General features: G+C 46.5%; 1 protein-coding gene across 1 annotated transcript in view; it reads right to left on the reverse strand.

The window, feature by feature from the left end:
• The window catches only part of LOC116943245 (ras and Rab interactor 2-like), a 37,345-nt gene extending 26,450 nt beyond the window's left edge, over nucleotides 1–10,895 (reverse strand). The window contains exon 1 of the mRNA XM_032955942.2: nucleotides 10,409–10,895. The gene's annotated coding sequence lies outside the window, so the exon portion shown is untranslated. The remainder of the gene's footprint in view (nucleotides 1–10,408) is intronic.
• Between the last annotated feature and the right edge of the window lie 8,567 nt (nucleotides 10,896–19,462).

Raw genomic sequence — 19,462 nt, forward strand, 5'->3', positions numbered from 1 at the left:
TGGCAGTGGTAGCGGGAGAAAGTAATTGCAGGGCTGTGCCTTTACCTTCTTCGATGCCCTAAAAAAACACAAGGTTTTTAATTTAGGTCATGTCTGAGTGAGTCTGTACAGTACGGCCAAAAAGAGGTTCACTGTTATCGCTGAATCTGAATTTTTAATGTGGTACAAACAATTAAAGCTGAAAGCCGTGGTTATAAAATAGGAAAGTAATGCTGTGTAAAACTTAAAGTGTTGATTCTTGAATGCGATTGTGATTCCAAACCAGAACAATTACGTTTCAAAAAGGGAGTGGTGGTGGTGGGGTTGGTAGTCACATACCATACTACTGCACAATAAGTGAATCAAACGCCGATGACCAAATCACCAAGAATGCGCAGACAATCTCATAAAATTCTCAGAATCCAAGGGCACGATCGGGCCCGGATGCTGCTAGGCGGGGACGACCACCACAGGTGACGCAGGTGTTGTAGGCTGCTGATGTTGCTACGTGGCTACACCGTCAGCAGTAGGCGGTGCAGAAATATCTATTTGTTGTGTACTGCACCACGACCCAAAATGTGCACTCCGCCTTCACCAACCGACACCGTTCACCCGACATATAAACGTGCCAATGTTGGGCGAACGTTGGCACAACGTTCCGTGTTGACTGGGCAGTGGTGGTGCATCGAGATAAAAAAAAAACCCTCGACGACCCCCACTGCGTGGAGAGGAGGCCCTAATCCCCATCCAGCGCTAGATTTACATCCAGCGGTGGATTGACATGTACACTCAGGGTCAAGTACGTACATGGCTGACACCAAGCGGTCATGGCAACGGGTGGATTACTAATGATGGGGGAGGCAAGGCGGGCAGCCACGGGCAGAGTGATGGAATGCTGCTTTCAGCTGGATTACCAACCGCAAAACATTCCTGAGGTTTCAAGCCAGGCTATAGCCTTCCCTCCTTCTTTACAAGACCACTCGGTTTGGTGCATTCTTCTTACACATTCAAGTTTATTTTATTTTTTAAAAGGCATAAGCCCACGTACAGTGCCACAGACTGGAAGTCTAGAGGTTTTGATTGACCCCATAGCTGTCAACCCATTCGGTTTACCCGTATTGTTGTACAGGGACATTGAGTTTTCAGGTCTATACGGCGTACAGCCGTTTCAATACGGACACAAATTTTGTCTATTTGTTTGTGTTTCTCCCTTGTGATGGGACTTTGTAGGATGAACGCTGAGATTTATAAGGGCACGGGGTGACCAATACGATCTGAATTGGTCTGTATGAAGGTAGGTGGCACTGATAAGGGGTTGGTAGGTATGTGACCCAGTGGGCCAAGCAAGTACAGTACGAATTGTATGCAGTATATAATCTTACTCTAGTAATGTAGTAAAGTATTTCAAGATGTTAAATGATTAGCACCTTGTCAATCCACTGCTGGACGAAGGCCTATTCATGCTGCATCGGTCACAGGTATTGTTTTGACCATACTTCACCATGCCCGTCAGTGCGGGTTGGTGAAGTGAGGAGACGATGTGGGAGGGTCTGGTTTTGATATTACTCATCACTGATGTTAGCCGTCGCCGGGAATCAAACTCAACTCTTCATGGGGGGGGGGGGGGGAGGAGGCTCATAGGATGGCGCGCTATCCAATGATGCCCACCGCTCTACTCAGGGTAATGGGCAAGCCATGGCGAACCAAGCGGTATGCCCCCTTCGAAGACTTCCTCTGCGTGATGAACCCCCCTGCCCGTTGAGTGTCTGCTCTGCCGTCGCAGAAAGCGGCGCTCACGGAGGACATTTTCAAATCTGCTCCCTGCTGGGCACGCATGGACGAACGTCGGGGCAGGACCGTGCGCAATTTGAAACCTGATATGCTCCACACACGCTTTGCCAGTGGCTGGGTCTAGACTAGGTCCAGTGGTGCTGGGTGGACAGAAATGGAGTGTGGAGGTGAGGGGGGGGTGTGATTCTTTAATAAACTTGTTTGACCTGCCACATCGAGAGATCGAATCGAACCGGCCACCTGCGGATTGAAAGTTCGGTGTGCTAACCGTGATACCAACTGCGACAGGCATCCCATTATTTAGTAGAGTATGTGTGTCTAAAGGCATACCCTTTCAAAATATATATTTCTGAAATTGAGATTTGTACGTAGATGTAAACACACATAGGCAGTTGCTGTTGCGAACGTAATCAATTGCGACGTTACACTCGTGTTTATCTACATTCTACCACATTGTTCCGAGCCGCCGTTAAAAATAAATGACCTCAGTTCTTCGGAGCCAAGAAGACCTTGCTGCTCCCTCGCTCTCTCGCTCTGCTATTTGTTTGCCCGTTATTGCGGCAACAGAAATATTGCCGAAAGTCAAGCGGATGAGCCCGGTAAGAACATCACGTTACCAACGTTGCATCATTATAAATTGCAAACGTTTAGCGGTTATAACAAAGCATTAATATTGACCCTGCGCATATTTCAGGGTGCATATGACCCTTTAAATCAACATCACCAGCATCTCACTGGACATCTGTGAAAAAGCTTTATAGCTCATCGGATTTCTCCAGTATAATTAAATATTCTGATTCTGATCGTGCAAATTAACTGCATCTACTACCTTGTACATCTGGAATCTTCCATAAAATATAAAACTATGCATGGTATGGTCTCTGCTATGGAAATACAATATGTAAAGAAATATGTATCATTAACAGCGCTTTCTCAATCCACTGCTGGATGAAAGCCCCCCCCCCCCCTCGTGTTTTGTAAGTCACGGGCGTTGTTGACCAATAAGTCGGGGCTGGACGGTCAGTAAAGGTCCGTTTCCGATATCACTGGCCACCCATTTTTGTTAGCCCTGGTGTGGAATTGAACTCAGGTTTGCTGGGTACGTAGCAGCGTGGTGCCCCAACCAGTGTGCCACCTCTCCACCTGAGCAATACTATAGTACTGTACTGCAGTCAAGAATTACACCAGAAAAAAGGGAACGGCACAATGTATATGGAACGCAAAACAGGAACGCGCAAAGTGCTATATTCTCGTCATACCTGGCTGTGTAAAGTCGACACATGCAGCTTTGAAAACAAAAAAATTGCCCACAATACAGTACGTGAGAAATTATGCATGCCTGGGGGTGAGGGAGTTCGCTTGCGAATTACTATTGTGACCTCCGCTTATAAATAAATACAGCTCTTACAGCCACAGTGCTGGAATCCTGCAAATGGGAAAAAGGTTAAGGGTGCAGGCCTGCAATTTCCTGCTCACGCCCCTGCTGACAAAAGAGCGTCCACTCGAGGAAGCTCCAGGAGGAGTCCCTCTGGAAGGTATTTTTGACCTTGTCTTCCACGCTGGCCAGAAAATATTGCGAGTCGTTGGGAGTACCCACACTTTGCCCTACCACCGCATGTGACACGCTGACCGGCTAACTCCTGGGTGGCCAGAGCCGGAGGAGGGGATATCACAACGTTGTCCCGCAATTTAAACTGCCACACCAGGAGATTTATTGATTTCAACCGGGCCAATTCTGCGTTTAAAGTCCAGTGCACTCACCATTACATCACGGCAGTACCCCTCTTGACAACGGGTACCCAGGTACAAAAGCATTGAAATTAAATGGCGTGAAACATCACACGGGCTCTGACATCAAACGTGTGTGAATTCCAAGGCAGAGGAGCAACATGCTCGAGTGGCAATGAACCCGATTCCATCTTGGACGTCAAAAAAAATAATAACAAGCCCAGCGGGCGGGCGACGAATGTCTTTTTTTTAGGGCGAAAGACAAACCCATTAAGTTGTTATACGACTACACGCAAATCGATTTAACACCGAGTAATCTCATACAAACTTTACCCACTATGTCTGCCAAAAGAGTGAATTTGCACAGAGGAGCTGTTGTATTATTATCGGAGATTCGAGCAACTGGGAGCTTTAAATCTGTAAACAGAGCGTGCTGCGGTGGAGGGGGTATTGTGTTTACACATTCATTTGTTCCATGCATCCATCCATTAAAAAAACCACCCACATGCTCACTCGACAACTATGATAACGGAGCATCCGTGGCATTGCTAACGTGAGAAATAATATGCTAACCAAGTTCTTCTTAACCTGGAATGCACGCACTCCCTGGAGGTGCGAGACATGGCAGGATTTTTTTTTAGAAGGTAAATAAACGAAAACACAAATTAAGCATGGGCACGTAAGTACAAATACTTTGTTTCATCAGACCTATGTATGTATTAACATTATAGATTCAGGCTGCACTAAAGGTTAAGCACCACTGCGCTAACCAGTCCTGTGAAAATACCAAGGGTGACCCGCCACTGCCACGTGACACGATTCCACTCCACTTAAAACCCATCTCGCATTTTCACCCGTGCACTTATGAGCGCGCTTCTTGGAAGAACAAAACAAAATATCTCGTCACATCCTGGTTTAAGCGAAACTGACGCTGCCAAAAATCATCTGCTAATGAGTGTCCAATGAAATGAGTTCCTGTGCTGGGTGGTGAGAGGGAGGGAGGGAAGGCGTGCGTGTGGCGTGTCTACGTCTGAAGCTTGTCTGTGGCAAAAGCTCGCACGCCACACACACACACTGAATCATTTAAAACGTTCCACGAAAAAAGGACATCAAATCGGATGTACGTTTTGGTCCATTTTCTCAGAATTTAACACTTTTTTCAGGTTGGGAGAGAAATAAAGTGGTTAACCCATATTCTTGGAATTAAATGGGCTTGCCCAATGTAAATAAACACCCCACCCCTCTACACACGGCGTCAACACATCCATGAAGTTATTTTGAGCATGAAATCCATTTGTAAATATTAAGAACACGTACAAACATAGAATGTTTGTATGTATGTATTTTGAACTTATTTCACACTGTACGTCGCCAACAGTGTCAATCGCAGGTGCGGTTAATAGATGAACCATCATCACAAGTCATTGTTTATCCACTGCTGGATGAAGCCTGCACCACATCGTCGCTATCCCGCGTGGTCCAACAATGCCACACACCATCTAACTCCCGCAACGAGATCCGATAGTATGACCCCATCTCTGTGATGGTGATCGTCTTGGGCACTTTGGCTACCATTCCATCACCAATCTCAAAACATCAACCACCATCCATCCCTTCGAGTGACGTCACATAATGTATGCTGCTCTAGCTGACTTTTCCTGCTGTGATGTCTCCCGGTTTGTGTTTGTTCTCCGAAAGACAAGATGCCTCTTCCTGTTCCAACGTGCCATCCTGCGCACTCATCTCTCTACAAATTGTTGCGCACTTCCATGATTTTGCTTGAATACACGTGTTTATTTTCACGGCCGTGTTGTGTCCGGGTTGTTCATGTCCGACGTTTCGCTCCACGTGCTCGGGAACATTTTTTTTTATATAAAGCAGCGCTTTTGTTAATAGCGGGACCGTTTTTTGCTCGTTGCCTAACGCAATTGCGGCCGCAGAACTTTTGCCGTGCAAATCGTTGCCAGAGCACAATAACCTCTCTTGCCGTGAGGAATTTAACCATGCAACAATGCATCCGGCTGCAAACCTTGAGAACTAGTCAATAGGGCAGTCTCTACTGTGCATTTTTTTTTCCTTTTCTTTGCTCGCTCATGTATCAGCTCCTGAAAACTTGGTTGGCATGAAGGGCACCGCTGTAAAAAAAAAACAATGCCTTGGTTGTGTAACTAACCGACTCGCCGAGCTCCAAGACAATGAGTTAAAGGCTGCGGCGAGACACTGACATGCAAACCCACATGGATCCATCTATCATCTTGCACTGAAAACCCCTTGAACAAAATGTGGCACTAGAAATAAAAAAACCACAGCCAATAGGGACCGGAGCCCACGGTTTAGTTACAAGACAAAAGGGCTACAACCAACCAGACCCTCAGCCGGCTAGCGTTGTTTTTTGGCCTGGGGGGTTGTTGTTGGGGGGGGTAGAGGAAACTCAAGGCAGATGGATGTCGGAACGCTCACAAGAGTTATAATAAACAAATGTCATAAACACACACATGTGCCGAAGAGGAATGCGATTAAAAGTATGGATTTAAACAAAAGTACTGCAATAGGGAGAGGCGCAGGCCGTGTAATTATTAGCTCGTGTCACTGCTGGCGGAAGGTCCTCTACGCGAGAGCACCTCTAGAGGGTATTTTGTCCTCCTTTTCGAAGCTGGCCAGCCGTCTTGGAAGAGGTGAGCGTAACCACAGTTTACACCAAAGATCCCCCATCTAGCCTGTAACAGACTGTAGGGGCAAGTGCTGTTAGCAAGTGCCTATGAAGGCCAGCACGGCACACGAGGGGGTGGGTGGCCAGCACCACGCCCGGCCACCTGTCTCCTAGTGGCGATGTTTACATACCGTGCCAGGTACTCATTTGAGGCCGAGTCCACCTAGGGGAGACCCAGGACCGGTTTAGATAATCGTCGCCGGTGTTGGCCATGAGCGGGAATCGAACTCGGGTCGCCGGGTTTGTAGCGCAGTGCGTTAACCCTTGCACTAGTGCTTTCCACACAGTTTACACCACCACCACACGGGACCGATCCTGCCAACCAACTATGGTTGTACCCATTTGCACTGCTGAGTGGACAGAGGCGGGGAAGTTTTAAGAAACGTCAACTGCAGCGCCGTAAAACTTAATCAATCCGACGAAGTCTGGACGGCAAGTCCGTTGTGGTGACCATCCGCATCTACAATATTACGGTGCCTAGGTGTCACAGGGATATCACTTGAATAAAATCAAATGCACCTCTGATGCTGGCATTGGGCCATCACCGCAGCATATTTGGTGATACAAAGGGCTCTGTGGCTGAAGCTGATCCAACAAAGAGTGCTGGGAATATATCTGGTCAAATTAGCAGACTGGTACTGGGCCAGTGAGCTTGGCAAGCAATCAGGAACTCTACTTTCGGCCTCGATTATGTCGTGAGCGCAAAGCACTCGCAACCAAAACAAAAGTGATGGCATTAGGTTGCAGAGAGAGAGAGCAGAAAAACAGTGAAAAACAAGCGACGTCTCTCCCGAGTTGTGCTCGATCCTCAACCAACAACACTTCAAGAGGCCTGCGTTACAACCCGGCACCAGCATGGACAGCTCATGATTCTTGCACGGCCGGCCAAGAGCGGTGAACTGCTGTGGATGTGCGAAAAGGCAATGCCCCGGGGGTGCGGACGAGTGGCCTGGTTGACGCTGTAAACTTGACCGACTGACAGACCGCCTCTGCGGGGATGGGACACGATCTCGGGCCGCGATGCGTCGTTGCCAAAATACCGCGATGGTGTGCACAACATTGCGGGGACAACTCGGTGATGTGTCACATCACAAACAACTCAGCTGCCGTGTCCATTATCTCACCCAAGAAAATCATAAGGGATGTTTAAACCATCACCAAATCACAGCTGTGGTGTGCGGAACTTCACCAACAAAATGCAGTGTAGCTTTGGATGGTAAAAAAAAATTCTATACTGAAAGCCTATTTGAACTAACCGTTGCCTATTAACAGTTTTTTTTTTTAACAAACCATGTGCCGCTGTCAATGCCAAAACTTCATGTCACAAATTTCCAATGACTAGATTTTATTTGCAGCTTTGGCAGAGGAACCCACGATGGTTAAACGGATTCACGTGTTGCGAAACACTACATGCACATGACTGAAACGCAAATCAAGGAAGTTGACTGCCGGCACCGCACGTGTGTGTATGTATGTTGGACTTCTTTCGCACCGCACGTAACCAACAGCGCTAATTGGAGGTGCGGGGAGGGGGAAGAACAACAAACTAAACACAAAAAAGGACATTTCCACAGATTATACAACCTGGAAGTCAAAATTTCACTCATTCTAAGACTGTGACATACATACCAGCTGTAATTTTCTATTGCTTTAGAGCACGTGGCTTATTCACGGGATAAAATCAGTGGTTTGACACAGGCACGACAAATGAATGCACCATCCAACCTCCCAGAATGGTTATACTGAAAATGTAAAAAAGTTCACAAAAGGTCTGTTAGTCCGAGTACACCGTGGAACTTTACTGGAGTTCCTCCCTTATCAAGACAAACATATAATTACTATCTCAACTACAGTCGTAATTGGTTGACGTCCCAGTAATAATGCAACGTAGGGTCGACGTTGGAACCTAATGTTGTAAAAAAAAGAGCTTCATCGCTCATTGGATTCCTTCCAGGAGAGAATTTTTTTTTTGAAGATTCCGATTGTGATTGCGGTGGACCAGCGGGTGGATCGACGACGAACCACCGTTGCACATTCACTGGGATATAGTGCAAAAAGTAGAAATAAAAAGCCACTTTTAGCGATTACAATTGTAGATTATACTGGTAGGAACGACGTTGTAAACTGAGTGTACCAGCCTGCAATAGATTAATGTGTCCGTCCGTCCGTCCCCTTTCAATACTTTAACGAAGTGAAATCTCGTGTGACTGTTGGGGTGTAAAATCAGCAATAGACAGCGCAGAGACTTGATATGTCTTATTGCACCCAACATTTGGAAGTCACATGATCTCATTTGCGAACTTCTACCAGCAGACCCTGCAGGGGACCTGTTAGCATGACGCCGCTCAACTCCTCGGCAAAGTCTGAACCTCCCCTTTTGTTTAGAATCACCGTGTCGGTGACAACACCAGATTATAAGACGCGCTCTTACTCCTGTGCAGTAAACACTTCATTGATGCTGCTGTAAGCGATCGGCGGCTACGTGGTGCCATCGCATTATCCAGGTTTGCGTGATGGAAGAGAGAGAGAGAGAGACCAGATTTTGTTGAAGAGTTCACAACATTATTGACAGCGGGCACACGCTTTTCAGGATGCGTCTTATAATCCGGACAATGCTAGAGCGAGGCGTGTGTGTGTGTGTGCGTGATTCTGTGACGACTAAAAAAAACCCCACATTGTTGTTCCGTTTTAAAATCGCTAATACAGTACGGAAGAATAAGTAACGCCACAATTCGCGTGGAGTAATAATGACTCACTATTATTATGGATGTTTCACCATAAAACTCCACACAGATGTCTGCTCTAGACTTGGTCAACAGCGCTGAGGATACATGACGACGATTGGTGCTCTCTTGTCCAACGGTTTACCCACACTTTACCTCACCAAACAAAGGCATCACCCAACAACAACGAACGAAGCTGGTATGAAGTTGTTGATGATGGCAAGGATGGTGATGATAGTGGTGGCGATGAACCAAACAAAAAAACACAAAGACAATGTTGAGTTTAAAACTCGGCAGCACACACCACACACACACATACACACCATACACACACCACCCACACACCACATACACACACACCATACACACACGCACACCATACACACACACCACATACACACACACCACATACACACCACACACCATAAACACACACCACATACACACCACACACCATACACACCACATGCACACCACATACCATACACACACACCATACACACACACCACATACACACACACCATACACACACACACACCACATACACACACACCATACACACCACACACACACCATACACACACACACCATACACACACACCATACACACCACACACACCACACACACACCACATACACACACACCATACACACACGCACACCATACACACACACCACATACACACACACACCACATACACACCACACACCATACACACACCACATACACACCACACACCACATACGATACACACACCAGGCACACCATCCACATACACACCACATACACACCACACACCATACACACCACATACACACCACACACACACCATACACACACCATACACACACCATACACACCACACCATACACACACCACACCATACACACACACCACACCATATACACACACCATACACACACACACCATACACACACCATACACACACCATACACACACACACACCATACACACCATACACACACCATACACACACACACCACACACCATACACACACCATACACACACCATACACACACACCACACACACACCACACACACACCATACACACACCATACACACACCACACACACACCACACACACCATACACACACCACACACACACCACATACACACACCATACACACACATACCACACCCCACACACCATACAGACACACACCATACACACACACCATACACACACCACACACACATCATACACACACCACACACACACCACACACACCACACACACACCATACACACCATACACACACCATACACACACACACCATACACACACCATACACACACCACACCATACACACACCACACCATACACACACCACATACACACCCACCACACACACACCATACAGATACACACCATACACACACTCCACACACACACACAACACACACCACACGGGAGTGCAAAGTGAACGACTGTGCATTGAAGAAGAACTCACCAACAAACCGTGAGGCCGGTGTGTGTAGAAGTTGAAGAATCTCCGCCGGGAACTACATCGTCATCCCTCTTCCGCCTCCTCCTCCTCATGTCCCACACCACCGACTCATCACTCTCCCGCCTTGCTCGCCACTTTGTTTTGTCTCCGTGTGTGTGTGTCCGTGTGTGTCTCCGTGTGTGTGTGTCTCCGTGTGTGTGTGTCTCCGTGTGTGTGTGTCTCCGTGTCTGTGTGTGTCTCCGTGTCTGTGTGTGTCTCCGTGTCTGTGTCCGTCTGTGTTTTTTGTCGGTTACGTCAGCAGCTGCTCGCTTGTTGCCTTCGGAATAAAGATCAGCAGTAGCAGGAGCAGGAGGAGGAGAAAAAGCAGAAAAAAGAGAGAGAGAGAGGGAGTTCTGGGTCTTAAAGCGGATAAATAATGAAATAAAAGCGGCCTTTAAAAAAAAAACCCCGCACACATAAATGTGAAGAACATTCATCCTCCTCCTCCCTCCCTCCCCCCCATTCGCTCCGACCCAAGTCCCCCTACCTCCGTCCTGACGTCAGGCGGACGTCGCCTGCCCGCCTGCCCGCCCGCCCGTCCGCCTGCCCGGGCAGCTCCACGGCTAGAGGCGTCGAACGTTCATCCCGGTGACGCCCTCTGCTGCCAACGCATGAGCCGCGTTCCCGTCAACCTTCCTGTGTGGGATGATACTCGTTGGTTTGTTTGCATTTTGACTGCTTGTGTTGCGGTTATTGCAGACATGATGCCTTGAATAAAGGTGTCAGTTTTTTTTGTGCCGGTTAAAAAGGGTAAAAACCTATTACTATATCTTGTTACTGGCAAAGGAGGTCTCATGATGTAAATGCTCACCCCGAGCCCTCAATACTCTGATAGTGCGTTGTTTTTGAGTTGTACGCCTTTTGGCGTCTTCTGGTCCAACACCAGTGGAGACTAGGCTCTAAGAAAAGCCGTCTCGGGTGTGGACCAATCAAATTCAAATTATTATCAGAGTTATCTTTTTGTTTGCATTTTGACTGCTTGTGTTGTGGTTATTGCAGACACGATGCCTTGAATAAAGGTGTCAGTTTTTTTGTGCCGGTTAAAAGGGTAAAACCTATTACTATACTCTTAGGTTCTTTCGTGATTTGTTTTTATTTTATTTTCTAACTACGTAACTTTACCGTAAGAACCCAAGAGTGTGGATTCCTGCAGTCACGAAAGCTTCAAAATCTTCTTGTGGATGTTCAACTTCTTTCGCACCGTGTGTAAAGCCAACCGTGCCGATCGGAGGTGCGCAGTGGGGAGGGGGGGACAAAATAACTGAACGCACGGAACGCAGTTCTAAAGAAATTAGATTTCAGTTCTAAAAGAAATAAAGAGAAACGAGTTCTTACGGCTGCTGTTCTTGTTGTGGAGGTCTTACGTGTGCTCTGTCCACTTCTTCACCACGTGGCTGACATTGACGGAGATCGACAGCTGTCATTCTACAGCGACGTGGTTCCATGAGACGGGTGGATGATTGCGCCAGGATTAGCGGAGTTGCTGTATTGTTATGATGCATTTATTTTGAACGATTTGCTTACCTTTCCGATACTTTACACTCATATCGTATTTTTGTATTGTTTGTTGTAACTTTCTGACCCGCCTTTACTGGACATCTGTGAAAAAGAGTTATAGCTCATCGAATTTATCCAGGATAACTAAAGAATCAGATGTTGCATCGCTGCTGTGATAATGTCTCCTTATACATCTGTGAGTCAATGGGTCTCTGTGTGTGATTGTATTTATTGTTCTCTATGTTAATCTATAGATTTCTGCCTGAATCTATGGGTCTCTATGTGAATGTCTTCTTTACGTGAATCTATAGATCTCTGTGTGAGTCCACGAGTCTGTATGTGAGTATATTGTTCTGTATTCCAATCTATAGATCTCTGTGTGAGTGGCAAGATGTTAACTACTTTGCCTGGCCTACAGGAGGTGGTGGGTTCGATCCTGACCCTGTACATTTTGAGTTTGCGTGTTCTCCCCGTGGTCACGTGGATGTTTCTCTGGGTCCTCCAGTTTTCCCCTACACATTTATAATTAATGTGCGTTTAGAATCACTACTTGAATCACTACCTGTGAGATCTTCACTCAAAACTGCTCTAGAGGAAGTTGTACACCTCGAGCTGCCACTGCTATTCAGTGGCCTAAAATAAAATGTTTCGCTCCCGATGACTGCTGCAACGTATTATCTTGTGTTTTGATTTAGTGTGCTGATCTTTCAAGGTGCATTGAAAAATGTTGATGCTCCTGCTGTTGTGGAGTGACTCATGCAGCCAGCTATGGCTACAGGGTTTGGTGTTACATGTTGTTTATGTCGTTTATTGTGAAATTTCGGTCACAGTTCCTATGATCACTGTTATATTGCTTTTATGGCTTTATTTTGGTGATTTCAAAAAGTTTTTTGGTTTGGCCATGTTTGTTTGTTGTAGTACGGAGTTAGACTGATGGCTTTAATCTCAGTTGTCTTGTGGTTGTTGTTGTTTGACTTGCATCCTACTGGGATTTTTGCACACAGCGTTGGTATACGGTGTTTTTTCTGGAAGTTTTTGCTGTTTTTTGCTGTTTTTTCCTGGATTTTTCTGTTTGCGCATAGTCACCTTAAGATGTTTTCTTGTTCATGTTTTTGTTTGTTGCGGTTGCATCCGATTCAAGAGCCGAATGGCTCACAGGGCTATACCAAATAAATGAAACTGAAACTGAATATATTTGGCTGCTGTAAATGTCCACACGATAAGCCACTTTGTTGAGCTATAATTTGTGGTCAGTTTGCTTCTGATAAAATAGCTATATAGCTCAGTGGGCCTTACCTGGTCAAATAAAAATAGTGATAGTTGTATGTGGGCCCGTATTAGAGGTATTTTACGTTAGATCACTTAACCCAAAAACGCGATCCAACCCAAACAAACCTCTATTATGGATAATATTGGTCGCGAAAGCCGACTGCACGTGAAATTGCCTTTGGGTCTCTATGTGAGCGCATTGTTCTGCATTGGAATCTATAAATCTCTGTTATTATTTGTACGGTTGATATATGGTTTGTAGAGCGACATCTGTAGTTTGACATTGGGCCGGTTAATAACGCATATGATTGCATCAGGCGTGGCGGAGTGGTGTATCGCTTGCTTGTGAGGATGCCTTTTCGGTCGTGTATGTAAATCGGGCTCCGAGTCATCATACCTTGCGCGATTTATTCCGGGTGATGAGAGTTTCGTAATGAGAAACCACTCAACACATTCGTCACAACAGTGTGCGGCTTTAAAAGGAAATATAGATGAGGTGACGTTTCAGGCAAACACCCTACTTCATAGGACACAAGTAGCTCAGAGAGACAGGGTGGATAATAAGAGCTGGAGACTGAATTTGACACCATGTAGCCAGGTAATAAATACATTCTATCAGTTTCCCGATGAAGAACGGTTTTAAGTTGGCATGCCAATAGTTATTTTAGTGACCTCATATGGCACAGACACAGAGGGAAATACAGACAGGATCATACAGTACATACAGAAAGAGAAGCCCCAGTGGCAACATCGATGCACATATAGACAAAGACACAGCAACACAGCCAGAGAGAGGGAGACAGACAAATACAAACAAACAGGCAGACAGACACACACACACATACACAGAGACACAAGAACAGTTAGAGAGCAACAAACACACGCACAAAGACAGACAAGCCAGATGTATGGACACAGATAAACGAAGAGAGAGATAGTAAATACCATAGAGACACACACGCACATACACAACAGCCGCCATTCGCTACAAAGTGGTGGTGACATCACCACGGCGCTTGTGCCAGGCAAGGTGCACTGAGGCCACGTGAAGTGTAGAAGGCTCGCTGACAGGAGGTCACAGTTCAGATCCAGGTGCCATGGGTTGACTGCTGTGTCAGGCTAGGTGCGGGAGGTCACGGGACAGAACCAGGTGCCATGGGTTGACTGCTGTGCCAGGCTAGGTACAGGAGGTCACGGGACAGACCCAGGTGCCATCGATTGATTGACTGAGATGACTGGCTGAGATGACACAGAGACAAAAGCACAAACAGACGGACGCAGATAATTTTTGGAACCTCCAGACAGCTTGAGGGTCTCTATACATATGATGTATGTTGCATGAGTAAACATGACACTTGGCTGGAGCACACTGTCAGTGTGATTGTGGTCCCAAATCTGAGGTTGATCTCCTATAACGTCTGCTGTAGCTTTGTGGTGCACATACAGAGGTAAAAATATTTAAACCATTTTTTTATTTTACCAGGTAAGACCCAATGAGCTTATACAGCTTTTTTTAAGAACCAACCTAGCCACAAACGATAGCTTAACGAAGTGGCTTATCATATGGGAATGTATAGCAGCCAAATACTCTAAACGCATGTTTCTCAACGTTGAGGAAAAACAACTGGACGACCTGGAGAAAAATCCACGTGCCCACAACTCCAAATAATAGAGGCATCAGCATCGAAATTGAACCCACGACCTCCTGTATACCAGGCAATGTAGTTACATCTCAGGCCACCGTGTTGTGGGAATACACTGGCTGGAGAGAGACGCACGTGCATTGTGAATCATAGCGTTTGTAAGCGTGCGTATTCCGTTTTCCAGGTGGCTCAATGGTAAAGCGAGCGGTCCGCAGTCAGGGGTTGCGAGTTCAAATCCACATTTGGGGGGTTGCCTCCATCCATCATCCCTGCGAGATCGGTCAAATGAGTACCACTTCATGGGGAGTCAACCGTAGTTGTCCTACGGTTAGATCTGCCCCGTCATAGGAACAGGGAGTTATTATTCACTGGCTCAGGGCTGTAAACAGGAAATCAGCAACGCGGCAATGCTAATTTCAGCATGGAAATCAATACTTTTTTTGACGAAATGCGGTTTTGATGGCTGCTGTGTGCTATTAGTCTATGAGTCTGACTAATTTAATTATTTCACAAGTGCCAAAATGTGACTGTCAGATTAAAGTGTGCAACATCACAGAAGAGATGCTGCCAATGTTTTTTTTGGAACATTTAACGCCCCCAAATTTCTGCTTGTGGAAGTAAAAATGGGAAACTCTGCCAAATGTTGACCAGAGATCTTGGAAAAAAAATTGCTCAGTTTTGTTCACAAAGAAAAGAAACACGGCCATTTTTTCCCCACAGCTAATCTTTTGGTGAAATATTCAAGCATGTGGGGGAGAAACAACTCACGCATTCTATAACAGCTAAACAACAAGTTCCTGTCACTGAACTTTCTCGAGGTAGCGACCATGGCGTGGCTTTATTTCACTGCTATGAAAGGTAAATGTGCAGCACTAAAATTGCGGAATGCAGTGCTGGCAGCGGGGCGTTGTTGTATATGTAGGTGTGTGTCTTATCACGTGCCGCGGGGAGAGACAAAGTCGGCCGGGATCTTTCCTATCTCTCTATATCTTGAGTTGACATCGCTCAAATATCATTTCGATTTTATATTCAACCAGTTTCATCCACCCCGTTATCTTGGCTCTTACTTAGTTTTATTAATTTTCGTCATTCTGTGTGTCTTATTATCACATAAATGTATTGCGATTTCCCACTAGCGAGAGCTCAAGAGTGTCTCTCGAGAGGGTATTTTTGGCCTACACTTCCTCGCTGGCCCGCGTGGGAGTACCGCACACTTTACGCCACTATACGCCAGCGACGTGCCGATCAATAAACTACTGTGTGGACCAGAGATGGCGGTGGGGTGGGGGTGATTTTATGAAAATGCCCCATTGTTTTAAGTGCCGCGTCGGAAGATCGAACCAGCGGTGAGCTCTGTTCTGGATTGCAACAGGAAAATATTCCAGCAAATGCCCAATTAATCTTACTTTTACGATAGCTGAGCATTTCCCCCGTGCACACTACAAATAAAAAGCGTGCATAATTGACGGTGGAATATTTTGTTTTAATTACGCTATTTTCTACAGCTGCAAGGTGTGAATGTTATTCAGGGAAAATATCACGGTCATTGTCTGAAGGCTTATTGGAGTTTGAATCAAATCGAAGCGTTTCATTTTTCCATTAAAAAGCCCCCCTTTTCTCCCCGCACACTCCTTAGACATGGATTTACACACGGGGTTAGATGTAACACATCTCTAAATTAATATGGTAATGGAATTTATCGTGCTTACACGTTTCATTATGAATGCCGTATATTTGCAAGATATTTTTTTGGCGATGTTTTATTCACATGACCTTACAATCCCGGCCACAAACCAAGCCCCTCACACCACCAAAGACAACGATTCCCGGTGTAGCCTGAACAGACTGTTGGGGCAAGTGCTGTTAGCGAGCACCTATGAAGGTCGGCACGGAACACGAGGGGGTAGGTGGTCAGCACCACGCCCAGACTTTGCCTCCCGAGTGGCGATGTTGACACACCGCAACAGGTACTCATTTGAGGCTGGGTCGACCTAGGGGGGGGGGGGAGGCCCAGGACCGGTTCAGATAACCGTGAGCAGGAATCGAAACCCGGGTCGCCGGGTTTGTAACGCAGCACGCTAACTGCTGCGTCACCGTTCCCACCACCACCGCTCTGCACCATCACCGCTCACTCACCATCACCGCTCACTCTCCATCACCACCGCTGCCGCCGCCCTCAATTTCCCCGACAGTCGCAAGTCTGCCAATCACAATCCCCAGCCATGGTCAATGCACTTTCTGGATGAAAGCCACAGTCTTGCGCTGATCGACACGAATCGCAACACCGCGGTCAAGTCCGGGGGGTTTGCCGGGGCAAAAGGTTGACAGGAACACGCTTTAAATCATATCTTCCTCCTTGCAAAAGGGCGCTCAAGAATGAAATCTGCAAAAAACGAGTTGGATTCCATCACAAATATCTACCTATCTGGAAGAGAGTGTGTGCAATGACGGCATGGCGATCTATCTACAGACACGCCACTGATTTCTTTATGACCATTGGCTCTTAATTTCCTTCTCAACAAGCCGATTGAATCTCGCGAAAGCGACGGCTCCACGTCTCACGGAGGAGAGCGTTAAAGGAGTTAATGAGCGAATTGAGATTGGTGGGAGGCGTGTAGAGCCCATGGAATAACATGTTAGGTTCTCTATACAAGTGTTCTTCACTAATTTTCAGAGGGGGCCGCCACGCATTTGAAACCATTGGGGTTTGACAGCAGCACGATGATGATGATGATGGGGGGGGGCGCACGTCAGGGGCCACACTAAATGCCACCAGGGGCCACACTAAATGCCACCAGGGGCCACATAAATGCCACCAGGGGCCACATAAATGCCACCAGGGGCCACACTAAATGCCACCTGGGGCCACACTAAATGCCACCAGGGGCCACACTAAATGCCACCAGGGGCCACACTAAATGCCACCAGGGGCCGTCAGTGGCCCCCGCGGGCCTTGCAATGAAGAACACTGCCCAATATAATCTACACCATATTTTAGTGGGGTATCTCTAAATGGATCGATCACCCTGTGCTGCTGTGGTCACCGCTCATTGTTTTTGATCGTCGTTGTACCTCATTTTGCCCATGAGGTGGCGAGATGATTGCAAGTCGTGGATGGAATCAGCTTCCGCTCGCATGTAAACATTGAACGCGATAACGTCATCTCTGAAAGGTTTAAGCCGTTTCGCAAACGTTGGATAAATGTAACTCGCGTTTAAAGTGAAGATGCAAATGTGTAATTTTGTCTGTGGCCACAATATGGCGCCTTAAAAACCGTTAAAACGTTGTACATGTGCCTATTTTGTTTGAGCGTAACTTATGCGGTGACAGGGGTAAAGGCGCAGCCCTGCAATTGTCTGCTCACGCCAATGCTGATTGACGGGCCTCGAAGAGAGGGCGCTCGAGAGCCCCCTCGCCCCCCTAGAGGGAATTTGGCCTCTTCTTCCTCATTCACTTATTCCCATGAAGATACAATCGTAAACTCAGCTCGTCCGTCTTCGAGTGAATCATTAAAACTAAACACATTTCTCAATGACACTCCCTTAAAAAAGGTTATTAAGTGACGTATTGGACAACAACCCTTCGCAGCACATCGAGAGGCCAGAGAGTGTATGTGCTGTGAAGGGCCATTGCCCGAAACGTCACCTATAACATACTTTAATTTATTTTAAGGCCAGTGTTACCGACTTGGCTGTGCTTATGCACCACTGCCAACACAGCAACATCACCAAACACCGACTATAATCACCCAGGAATGTCTGTCCTTAACGCTCGTGACGTCACTCCACATAGACCAGCCCCCCTTATTAATATTCATGTGCAGGTGACGTCCTCCACATGGACCCCCCTCATTAATAATGATGAGCAGTTGACGTCACTCCACATGGAGCACCCTCCCCCATCATTAATAATCATGAGCAGGTGACGTCCTCCAAATGGACACCCCCTCCTTCATAATAATTAGCAGCTGACGTCACTCCACATGGGAGGGGGGGGCGGCGCCTCCCCCCTCCTCAGCGTCAACTTACAACCCTCACTACAGAACCCTCACGTCACGTGATCTCCGTGACGCTGTTGAGACATCAAAGTAAAAAGGACGTCACGATGAACAAGGGATAATAACCTTTAAATGAAATAAGTCTGTGTCACCGCGCCCTTACAAATTACACACGAATGGATGCAATGAATATATCACGTCGCGGTCTGCTTTTCGCTTGCAAGTTTCAGATTTACTGCAATACATCCGTCCTCGGACGGGCAAATGGCTAGTCATTTATAAATGTTTTCAAAGTCACTCAAAAGATGGAGAGAAAAATAACCTACGGCTAAATGTGAAGAAAAAAACATTCCAACGGTGACATCATCCAGAGCTTCAGACCTCAATGTCAAACTCTTTCACACCTAAAAAAAACCTAATTCCCATTCCCCGACTCGCAATCCAATTACAAATATATATTTCCCCTCCATACCGCGAAATTGAACGACACAAATTTGACACCTGCGTGAACAACGTATAGTAAAACACTCTCATGCATAACTATAACCGGTGATTCTTCTTGTTTAAAACTGCAGGGGCAACGATGCACAATTCACTGACCCGGATGTGATG

The sequence above is a fragment of the Petromyzon marinus genome, chromosome 17 (assembly GCF_048934315.1).
Source record: "Petromyzon marinus isolate PM22_M1 ecotype Great Lakes invasive population chromosome 17, UKy_Petmar_22M1.pri1.0, whole genome shotgun sequence".
NCBI classification, from domain to species: domain Eukaryota; kingdom Metazoa; phylum Chordata; class Hyperoartia; order Petromyzontiformes; family Petromyzontidae; genus Petromyzon; species Petromyzon marinus.